Here is an 11956-nt window from a genome sequence, read left to right as displayed (position 1 = left end):
TTCCTTAATCATTCTCAGAACTTCTTCTGATTTCATTACTACTGTATAAGACTCTTCACTGTCTTCTTTTTCAATCTCTTTCTGATGACCTCATCTGTATTATTTCTATACTTAGTTCAGTCTAAATCTATCAGAAGTATTACTTAAAATCATTATCGTTCTACTCTCTTACAGAGCCTCTTCAAGGCATTATAACATATTTTATACTGTCTTATCTTATTTAAATTTCTTCTTCTTCTCTCTCTTCAATCTGTGATGATGCTCACATGTCTCGATAATCTGCAGAACCGCAGAATATTTAGAGAGAAATGATATAATTAATTTTAATAAGTGTTGAGAGAGGTGAAGGCAGAGAAGACAGCTAGCAATGATATGAAAATAATAATGATGATAATGATGAAAGAAGAAGTGCATTGAAATATATTATTGACTTATCAAACATAAACAGACTCAAAGAAACTATTAATAACTTTCTGAGATGTATAGAAATAGCTACAGTATTACATAGCAATATTATCTTTATTCAATGCATACATTATTGATATTCTTTGTATACAGTTATTATATAATCTATATCAGAGATATATGCAGAAAACAGATCTTTGTTACTAGAGAGAATGATTACAGTAATTCTCTGTTTTCATATTATAAAGATAAGTTATTCTTATTTCTTTCTTCTCTCTTTTCTCTTCTTCTTCAATTCACCACCAAGTTCAAGCTGGTATGAAAACTATTAAAACACTCTCAGAAACCCTCAAATTAAAGAGTATTAAACTGACCGTGTGACCGTGTCTAGAATCAGAACCAGATTTTTTGATAGTCTCATTATCAATTCAACCGATCTCATTACACAGTTTTAACATTAGATAGTAGTTTCATACTGTCTCAGTGAGACTTACTATCTACTCTTGTCACATTTTTCAAATGAGACCATGATTTTCACTTCTCAATTTAAATTATTTTTATTGCTTTAAATGACTTTAAATCTTATTTAAGTGTTATCAAAAAGTGTTACTTTTAAAAAAATCAAAAATAGTCTAAAAAAAACCTTAAAATATCTGAAAATAGTAACTTTATGTCAAGAATGAGACTAAATGAAATCATATGAGATCACTTTCTCATTTTTTTCAAGTCATGATTTCATTTTAAGATCTCATATATAGTCACTTTGCATGTTATTTTAATGACTAGTCTCAGCAGGATTCACGCCAAGAAATGTATGAGACCAGATTAAATGAGATTAAATGTGAAATTCATGATCTCAGCGGCCAGTCTAAAGAGTATAGACTAATCAAATTTTAAATAGAGAAGAATTAAATTACATTTAATAATACTAATTATTTATTCTCTCTTAATAAAACAATGGTTGTGTCTTTCTCTTCTTCTCTCAAATGAAACATGCTCTGTGAAAAGTGAGTATCATATCAGATTATAATAACTAACATAGTCTCAGTACACAGAACTGCATACATGCAGCATATACTGAACTGAAAGACTGTATAAGTTACAAACTGACAATAGCATCTCAGAGAGAGCTGTGTAGTGTGAAAAAGTCATAACTCTCAGTCACATACACAGAGAATAAATTACTGTATTAAGTGAATATGCATTGTATGAAAGTAATACTTTTTGATAATACTCAGTCTCTGATATCATGAAAATAGAGTTTCTCTGTGAGATTCATTTTTATCAGAAGTTAGAGAATCTTATATTTCTCAAGATTATCTTCATCTGCCTTGTCTATGAAATTAATAAGATGAATTATCAATTTCAGTATTTCATTCTTAATATCATTCAAGTGACAGTAGAGTTCACTCTGATGACACTTTTTAAGTGTATATTTTCTAATTATTCACATTTATACAGATATATACTGATTATTTATTAAGTGATATTAAGACAATGACTTATCACAGCTGTGTTATTCTCACTATAAGAGATACACAGTTAATGATAAATATGTGGAAGGTGTAAAGCTTGTGTGATTGAAAGGTTGCTAGCTTGTGAAAAGTTATATAGTGGAAGGATTAGTAAGCCAGATCATGTGACCTGACACCCCCACTCACCAGAGTAACTATACACGATGCTATATACAAAATTCACCTTCAAATCAAGTACAGGTACAAAAAATGACTGGAAAATGTGTAGCAATGAAAAACCAGTCATGATATACATCATTTTTTATCCCTCTATCCCTCTATCTTCTTTATATTCTCTTTCCAATGCATATATTTCAATGTTTCAAGTGATTTAGTAAGCCCATCTGCCGTGTTCTCAGCAGATGAAACATATCAGATAGATATCTCATTCTTACAGACAAGATTCTGAAGGATGTGAAAACAGACCTCTATATACTTCAAGCGGTGTGAAATTGCTTCAGAAGAGGATAGCTCTATGGTGGACTTATTATCAGCATGGATTGTATAAGCCAGACCATTGGCTGTGGTGGGAATGAGGTGATCATCAGCATCCAGATTGTTGAGGCGGGATGGGATGAATCCAGCATCTTCTAGAAGCTCTCAGAGACAGACAAGCTCATATGCGGCCTCGGAGAATGCAATATATTCGGCCTCTGTTGATGACTTGAAGACCCCTGTTTGCCGGCAGCTCCGCCATGCAACGGGACCACCTGCCATGTAGATGATATAACCGGTGGTTGAACAGGATCCTGGATCCCTACCGGCCCAATCGGCATCTGCATATGCTACAGGTTCAATTCCGGCACCTCTGTGATAGGTTATACTCTCATTGATTGAACCCTGTAGATATCAGAGTGTACACTTGTATGCAGCCCAGTTCTTTGATGTAGGCCGGGAGCTGAATCATCCAAGGAATCCTGTGGTGAAGCTCATATCAGGATGTGTATTGAATGCCAGATATTGCAGGGATCTGATACTGGATTGATAGAACTGTAGGGTAAATTCTGCTGTGTATGCAATTGATTTCTCATCATCATTCATGAAATCAACATTCTCCTCCATAGAAGTGAATGTAGAATGACAGTCATTCATTGAGAACTCCTCCAGAAGATTCCTTATAAAGAGGGGTTGAGACAATGTCAATGAAGTTGAATCTCTATCAATCTTCATTCCTAGATAGCAGTTGGAATCCCCTACATCCTTGATCTTGTAATTAGCGGTGATTTCAGCTTTGGCCCAGTCCAGATCTTCGATTTTCGGGCTGTAGAGATGGACATCATCCACGTAGATGGTCATATAGACCTGTCTTCCATTGTGGATAAATAGTCTGGCATCATAGAGACTGACACAGAAGCCTGAGTGCAATAGCATCTTTTACAGCTTCTCATACCATAAGAGTGCTGCTTGCTTAAGACTGTAGAGTCTCTGCATCAACTCACACACAAGATCACCACAGTCTTCGCGGAATCCTGTGGATTGGTTCATATATATCTGTTCATCAGCAGGCAGTTGGGCATTCAAAAAAGCAGTCACCAAATCAATCTGCAGAACATATCATCCCCGGGATGCTGAGATCGCCATGAGAGCTCATGAGGTGGATGCAGAGACAACAGGTGCAAAGGTCCTTGAGTAATTGACTCTCTTCTGTTGAAGATTTCCGCAGATAACCCAGCAGGCCTTATAGCAGATAACATCACTCATATTGTTGAACTTTTTGTCAAATACCCATTGGCTGTGAAGGATACTCATTTGTGGTGTTCTCTCAATCAGTCATCAGGCCCCTATCTGTTTCAAACAGTTAATCTCTTTAACACAGGCCTTGTAATAATACTTCCATTCCATGGAAGCTTTGGCGCGTGTGAGGTTTTTCGGGATTGGAAGTGCAGCGATCTCAGGATCAGTGGGTAGGTCTTCAAGACTGTCCCCCACTGAAGCTTCCCCCACTGTAGTGATATCCCTTATAGATGTCGGAGGATCATCCGATTCAACTGTGGGTTCTGGGGAGTTCAGTGTATTCTGCACTAAAAAGGTAGGTATTCTCGCGGAGATATCATAGTCAATCCACCAATTATTAGTGGGTACGAGAAATAATGGACACTCAGGTCGGATTTCCTCATCAATGAACAGATCAGGAATCGCTGCAGTCTCTTGACGGGCCGCAGTGGGTAGGCCTGGTGTCGCCGAAGGAATCGCCGCAGCCGCTTTACGGGCCGCATTGGGTAGGACCTTCGGGTTGTGCGTTGTTGGTATCGATGGATCGGCAAGATGGAGGTCCTCCTGGAAGATGACGTCTTTTGATATGTATAAACGCCCGTTGGAGGGGTCCACCAATCTATAATTGGTAAAACCATCATATCCCACAAAAATCAACTCTTTGGAACGGGAAGCCATCTTATTGATGGGCTTGGGGACTATCTTCAAGAATGCTTTGCAACCCCATCGGCGAATGCCGCGTGCAGAAGGTAGAGCTCCAAGCCAGGCCTCATACGGTGTAATCGGCTTTGTATTTTCAGGGCCCCCATACAATATCGTTGAGGTTGGCATAAGGTTAAGCAGCTCTGTGGCTGCAATAATTGCCTCACCCCACATCTTTTCCTTCTTTTCTTTGAATTCCTTTATCCTTGCAGCGTTGTAGATCCTCCAATTATCTGGAGCACTGTCTGGATTGGCCAACCAACAGGTGCCAAAGTGAGATCTCTCGCATTCAGGACATGTAGGTGGATTTCCCGATCCCTGATGGTTTCGGGAGCCCCCTTGAGTACTACCACAACCACATCCAGTACGGCCTCCACGGGCCGAATTCGATGTATTGTTGTTAGAATTGGTAGGTGTAGTGGTTGTTGTATCTGTTGTAGCGGTGTTGGCCGCAGAATCTGTATTCTGTAGATTCTTTTTATCTTTTGAAGGATCAAGCCGCGAACGGATCTCCTCCATGAGAAGATCAACATCCAATACCACAGCTGTGGATTTGGAATCCTGTATCTCCTCTATCTTCTTCTGAACATAATTCCTCCAATTGTTGGGTAGAACTGAGTAGAAGGTATCAAATATCCACACATCTGGGGGGGGAAGCATTCAACATCTCCAATTTCGTGATGGCGGACCGGAACTTATCAAAGAATGTGTGTAGATTGATGACCTGTGTGCCACCAAGAGACATGAATTCCAGAACTGTCTCACAGTGTAACTGTGTTTTAGGGACAGAGTATTCCTGTTCAATCACATTCCATAGGGTATAAGTGATCCAATTTTCATCATATTTGGAGAAACATGGTCTGACACCTGCACTCAAGGAGTTCAAGATGAATGTGTAGAGCCACCGGTTTCTGGCATCCCAGAATGGTGCCCATTCATCATCTCTTTGTAGAGGGTTCTGAGTCTGTTGTTTCTCTATCATATATCAACACTGTGCATCAACCAGTTTCAATTTCATGAAGATGCTTCATGTGATGTAATTGAATGTGTCAGTTAGACTGTTTGATCTCACAGTATTCTTGACATCTTCCTTGAATTGGGAGATTGCCTTGCCAACATGGCTATCCAGTTCATAAAGGTTGAATTCCAATCTTTCACTGAGATTAGGATTCCATGTGGCTGTACGGGCTGTTGATGTGGTGGCAGGATGATTGTTGACATCCTGTGGTCGATCCGTAGAGGATCTCTGTTGACAGAGTTTTTCCAGTTGTAGTTCGAGTTCTAGGACTCTTCACTTCCCCTTGTCCATCTCAAGTATCATCTTGAGATGCTCCATCTGTTGGTCTGATATTGCCTCGCCCGAACAGTAGACACCTGGGTGTCCATTATTCTTATCAAGAGAACCAGCATCAAGCTGTCAGATAGATCGGGGGGCCGGCCTGACCGTGTCAGGAGCTGTATTCAAACCAGCTTCAAATTGAGAGGGTGTTTCAGGGCGTTCATCAATGGAGCTTTCAAAAGCTCCAGAAGGATGTCCACTAGCAGAGTGTGAGTGTGAAGAATCATCATCATCAACTGCAACTGACTCAGTGGAAAGGACATGAGATCACAAACATGTATGTGGGTGGGATTGTATTGAATCCGCCATCTTTATATTTGTTTATTGAATCCTTGCCAATATTGTTCTCTTTTCCTTGCTTTTTTACAAATGTGATGTGTTTTCTCAAGTCTCTTTTTTAAGCGAGCAGTAGTATTATTGATCATCAAGAGCTCAAACACATTAATACTGATAGAATAAGATGATTTTAACTCCTGAAGAGTGTATTGAATGAAGCAGTAGTTAAATAATGATTATATTGACAAGGAATTCTGAATTGGCAGCAATTTTGCACAAAACAGGTCTCATAACCTGTGAAAGATGTAAAGCTTGTGTGATTGAAAGGTTGCTAGATTGTGGAAAGTTATATGATGGAAGGATTAGTAAGCCAGATCACGTGACCTGACAAAATATTATAAACACTCTGAGAAGTGAGTATTTTAAGAATGCTACAGCTATGTGATCTTGATTTTTTTTATTTGTTTTTTATTTTTTTCTTTTTCTTTTATTTTTTTTTCCTTTTTTTTTCATTGTGATTTTTTCTTGTTTTTATTATATTTTTTGTTTTTTGTTTTTTTTTATATTTTATATTTTTTTCATAATTAAAATTATATAAATTATGATCTATATTTAGAAAAGTAATGATATTTAATAATACTATCTATTAAATTTTTAACAAATGAGTACTATGTTATGATATTATATAAGTGAGAAATAATTTCATAATCTTATTTAATATCATTCTCAATAATGAGATCAGAATGAAAATGTAACTAAGAATTCAAATATATTCTTTATCTAAGACTAGATTTTTATTTGAAAAGTGAATCTGAGATCTTTAATATTTGAAATAACATGATTTGAAATTAATATAATGAATACAAATCATGATCAGAAGTAATACTTTTAGATAATATAATAACTGTAAAGTTTGATTCTGATCTCAGACACAGTTACACGGTTAGTCTAGCTGTGATAGCTATATAAAATTGAAGATAATCAGATATGAAATATATGAGATAACACTCATCATTATAGCACTGTGTAAAGCCATGTATAATATCAGTATATAGACATTTGAATAGTTTTTGAGATTTAACATAAAAACATCTAGATATTTGATTTTTCGCATTAGATAAATAACAGAGTTTGTAAAGCTCAGTGTTAAGCTCATCTGCAGCATCTTCTTTATATAAGATTTAAATACTAGTTGCATCATTTACAAGCTTTTAAATGATGAATTTCGAAGAATGTTCTAATCTTTTATATTATGTAGACTGTGTAGCTATAGAGATCTTAGGTTTTTAAAACAGTTTTATAGAAGTGTGTATTTACAGGTTGAAAGAATGATTTGTATAAGTTAAAGAATTTGAAAATATTATTTTTTCAGATATAGTAATATTAGAAGTGTGAGATGTGAACTGTGTAATAACTTATTATTATTATTATTATTATTATTATTTCATTATACTTATATGCAAGTGAAGCTTATAATGAGTTCTTGTGTAATGTTAAATACAGGTCAAGTGTTAATTATACAGAAGAAAATACAGGTGTTCAGATCACATCAAGATAACAAGAACATAGAAAAATACAAAGAAGTGACAATTAAATACATGTGATAATAACTTCCCAGCCCAGGAACATAGAGTGATTCATTGAAGTGATTTGTACACCTCTGTATTTATTAGAAACCTGAGGTGCTTGAGTTCCGGATTTAATGTATCCCCTGCGGGTTTCGAACCCACGCGCCTTGGTTTCCCACGCCAAGGCCCTACCGGGTGGCTGCATTAACCATTCAGCCACCAGGGACTGTGTAATAACTTCATCAGCTTCAGTAGTGAATTTTTCTAATATAGTTAAGAAAACAGTTATATTACTATATTCTGTAACTAGCAATCTCTTAAATACTTTAACATATGTAAAGATTATATTATCTGCATATTTTCACAATCTGAAGTCTTTTTCATTATAATAGATGTCTTTTATATGAAAATACAGTTTTCATGCAATGATATTTATATGAAAATTCAGAATGTAAGCTATGTTAATAAGATTGATATTGAACTACTTTTCTGCTTCATTTATTATGATAGTTCTAACAGTTTCATAATCTTTAACTTTAGTGCTGAATAGACTGACCGTGTGACTGTGTCTGAGATCAAAATCAGAATTTTTGATAGTCTTATTATCAATTCAACTGATCTCATTACACAGTTTTAACATTAAATAGTAGTTTTATACTGTCTCAGTGAGACTTACTATCTACTCTTATTATATTTTTCAAATGAGATTATGATTTTTACTTCTCAATTTAAATTATTTTTATTACTTAAAATGACTTTAAATCTTATTTTAAGTATTATTAAAAAGTACTACTTTTTAAAAAATTAAAAATAATTTAAAAAAAAAAACTTTAAAATGTCTAAAAATAGTAACTTTATATTAAGAATGAAACTAAATGAGATTAAATGAGATTACTTTCTCATTTTTTTCAAGTCATGATTTCATTTTGAGATTTAATATGTAGTGACTTTGCACATTTTTTTAATAACTAGTCTCAGTAGAATTCATGCCAAGAAATGTATAAGATCAGACTAAATGAAATCAAATGTGAAATTCATAGTCTCAGCGGCCAGTCTAGTACTGAAATCATCTGTATAGACTTCCGTGTTCATGTTTACAGATGTAAAGAATAGAAACTGTTTTTGATTATTGTATATACAAGCATCAAATGCTCGCTTACGCTCGCTTTTCTGCTTGCGCAGCCCTCTCTATCACTTTCACCCTTCCTCTCAACCACTCTCTACCCTCTCTTTACCACTTCTTCCACCTCTTACCCTTCACTCCCTCTATCATCACCACCGCCTCTACCGCCCCGCAGCTTCTCTATCACTTTCACCCTCTCTCTGAATCACTCTCTACCTCTCTCTTATCACTTCTTATCATCTCTTTCATCTCTTTCACTCTCTTCACCCTCTATCTTCTCTATCATCATTATCATCTCTATCACTTCTACTCTCTTTCTCTACTACTCTCTTTCACTCCGTATCACTCCGTATCACCTCTATTACCTCTTCTATTACATTTTCAAAATCAGACTATGATTTCCACTTCTCAATTTAAATTCATTTTATTGCTTTAAATGACTTTAAATCTCATTTGAGTATTACCAACTATTCTTACTTTTTAAAAAATTAAAAATAGACTAAAAGAAACTTTAAAATCTCTAAAAATACTAACTGTATATTAAGAATAGAACTAAATGAGATTAAATGAGATTACTTTCTTAATATTTCTAAGTTATAGTTTCATTTTGAGATCTGATTAATAGTTACTTTGCATGTTTTTTAAATGATTAGTCTTAGCAGAATTTATGCTAAGAAATGTATGAAATCAGATTAAATAAGAGTAAATGTGAAATTAATAATCTTATCAGTCAGTCTAATTATATCTCTTAAAATCAGTAATTCTATATTGTATAACCGTCTTTTAATTATTATTATTATTATTATTCTTTTATTATACTTATATACAAGCAGAGCTGATGATGAGTTCTCATATAATATTAAATACAGATTAAGTGTTGATTGTACAGAAGAAAATATAGATGTTGAGATTATATCAAGATAATAAGAATATAGAAAAATATAAAGAAGTAACAATTAAATATATACAATAATAACTTCTCAGCTCAGAAACATAGAGTGATTTATTAAAGTATAATTCAAAGATTGCTTAAGTCAGCGTAATATTACAGGCGTACGCCGGGCTTCTTGTATATAGATTAAATTAATTAGTGACTGCTAGAGCTTCTTTATATTTATAAGTGTATTTGAAAGTAACTGTGTTATTATTCAGTGACTGTATATTCTTCTGAATTATATTCTCTCTCATCAGATTCAGTCATACTTATGTGATTATAATATAAGCTCTAGCTTTATACAGATTAACATACTGTTAATATTTATAATTATACAGTCTATTTCTGATTTGACTAGTATCTTACTTACACTCTTACAAAGAAGCTTTCACTATATTATATTACTTATTTACTAACTTTTTCATTCTTCAATAATTATCTTCATTATTATTATTATTGAATATTATTATTGTATACAAGAATTTCACTCTCTCTTCTATTTAATACTGTCTATCTCTTTATCTATCACATTGTATGTGTTTCTTGCAATGACTCTCTGTTCTTATAATAAGTATTATTATAGTGCTATCAATTTTATCTCAGATTTCTGAAATTTAGGCTGTGAATCTAAAGTCTTTGATGCTGAACTATTTGCAATAGTGAAAGCTTTCAAACTCATTGAAATAAAATCTTATAAAGAAGGAAATAGTTTGAAAGAGGCATGAATATTCTCTGATAGTCAAGCTGCTTTAAAAAGACTTAGAAATAGTCAGATTTATAATGATCAAATGAATCTTGAACTGATCTTAAACTCTGTTTTGAAAATTCAAAAGAAAAGAACATCAAAGCTGATAATTTATCTGCACTGAGTTCCTGCTTATATGAATATTCATGGCAATGAATTGGCTGATTCAGCTGTAAAAAAGAATACAGAATTAAGCAGATCTATTTAAAAAATTGTGTCCTGGTCTTTTATAAAGAGAAAAATAAAAGAATCTTGTTTAGACAAGTGAAATGAAAGCTGACAGAAATAAAAGAAGAGTATACATTATTCAAGATTTGAAACAAAACTCAAGTGAAAATCTTGTTCAATTAAATATAAAAAGAAAGTATTCTCATCTATAATACAGCTGAAACTAGAATATGACTATTTCAAATCTTATATACAAAGATTTGATGATAGATTTGACTCAATAGAATGCTCATTCTGTAATGTAAATGAGAATTCTGAGTATATTGTAATATACTGTGCATTATACAATAGTCTCAGAGTCAGATTGAAAGAGAAGTATGATTTAAATTAATTAAATATGAGATTCTTATTCTCAACTGAGACAGGAATTAAATACTTAATAGACTTTCTATCAGAAACTCAAGCAGCTACAAGAAAGTGACTAAATTCAGAAATATCTGAATATAAAGAGAAGAAAATCAATCAGATATAGTCTGTTAAAACAGCTATATACTATCTTTTAATAATTTGTTTTATTACAGTCTCTCTTTACTTTATCTTTTTCTTTTAATTTCTTTCTATCTATCTATTTAATATATCTATCTTTAAGACTGTGTTCTCTTTTCCTTTGTCATGATATTGTCAAATGATTTCAAAGTATCAGAAGATGTTAAAACACTGTAATTTATAAACAGTTTTTGTATTCTGAGCTGGAATTTTCTGATTTTGCATATCTGACATTGATGAATGTATAATAGTTAACTTTACAGATATAGGAAAAACTCTGAGCACTAAAAGTTCTCAGGTAGATGTCATAGTCTCTGACTGCATACATCTATAATTGAAGAATAATAATAATAATATTATTATTATAGTGCTTATACTGAGCAGTTCATTAGCAGAAAGCAAAACATATTGTGAAATATAGTCAGAAGTTGTTTGTTTAACAATTGTCAGAATATATTATTATGAAAAACATATCTTCTTCATCTTCTTATACACTTTTAATTCTTTCTCAGTAAGCATCTGATCATGTTTCTCTAACATAATTTTTACATAAATTCAGATGCTGATTTGTTTGTTTTTATTAATGTAGAATTCTCACATGTTGTCAGATCTGTGTCTGTTAATAATAGTCAATGTTTCAATGTTGATTCATTGATTGAGAACTTGGAGGACGTGATAATAAAGGAATTGCCCGTGTTATGTGTGGCCGGGTCTCCCGCGTTCTCTCTACTTCTGCCCCTCCTTCCTCTGCCGCTTCAGCTGTCGTTACTTCTGCCCCTGCTGCCGCTACTTCTGCCCCTGCTCCCCCGGCTGCTCCCGGCTCTCCTTGTTTTGAGAAGATGTTGCGTAGACTCAGTGAACCTTGTTTCTCAGCATGTACACTCTCACTCTTTTTACTAACCTCTAAAATAATCTTTTGCATG

General features: G+C 33.8%; 1 pseudogene across 1 annotated transcript; it reads right to left on the bottom strand.

Moving 5' to 3' along the window:
• Positions 1–7654: 7654 nt before the first annotated feature.
• Positions 7655–7744, bottom strand: BDBG_18032 (annotated as a pseudogene). Its single transcript has one exon. The product of its transcript is annotated as a tRNA-OTHER (tRNA).
• Between the last annotated feature and the right edge of the window lie 4212 nt (positions 7745–11956).

This window comes from Blastomyces gilchristii (genome assembly GCF_000003855.2).
Source record: "Blastomyces gilchristii SLH14081 genomic scaffold supercont1.46, whole genome shotgun sequence".
In the NCBI taxonomy this organism is placed as follows: Eukaryota; Fungi; Ascomycota; class Eurotiomycetes; order Onygenales; family Ajellomycetaceae; genus Blastomyces; species Blastomyces gilchristii.
This window is presented reverse-complemented; position numbering and strand designations above follow the sequence as displayed.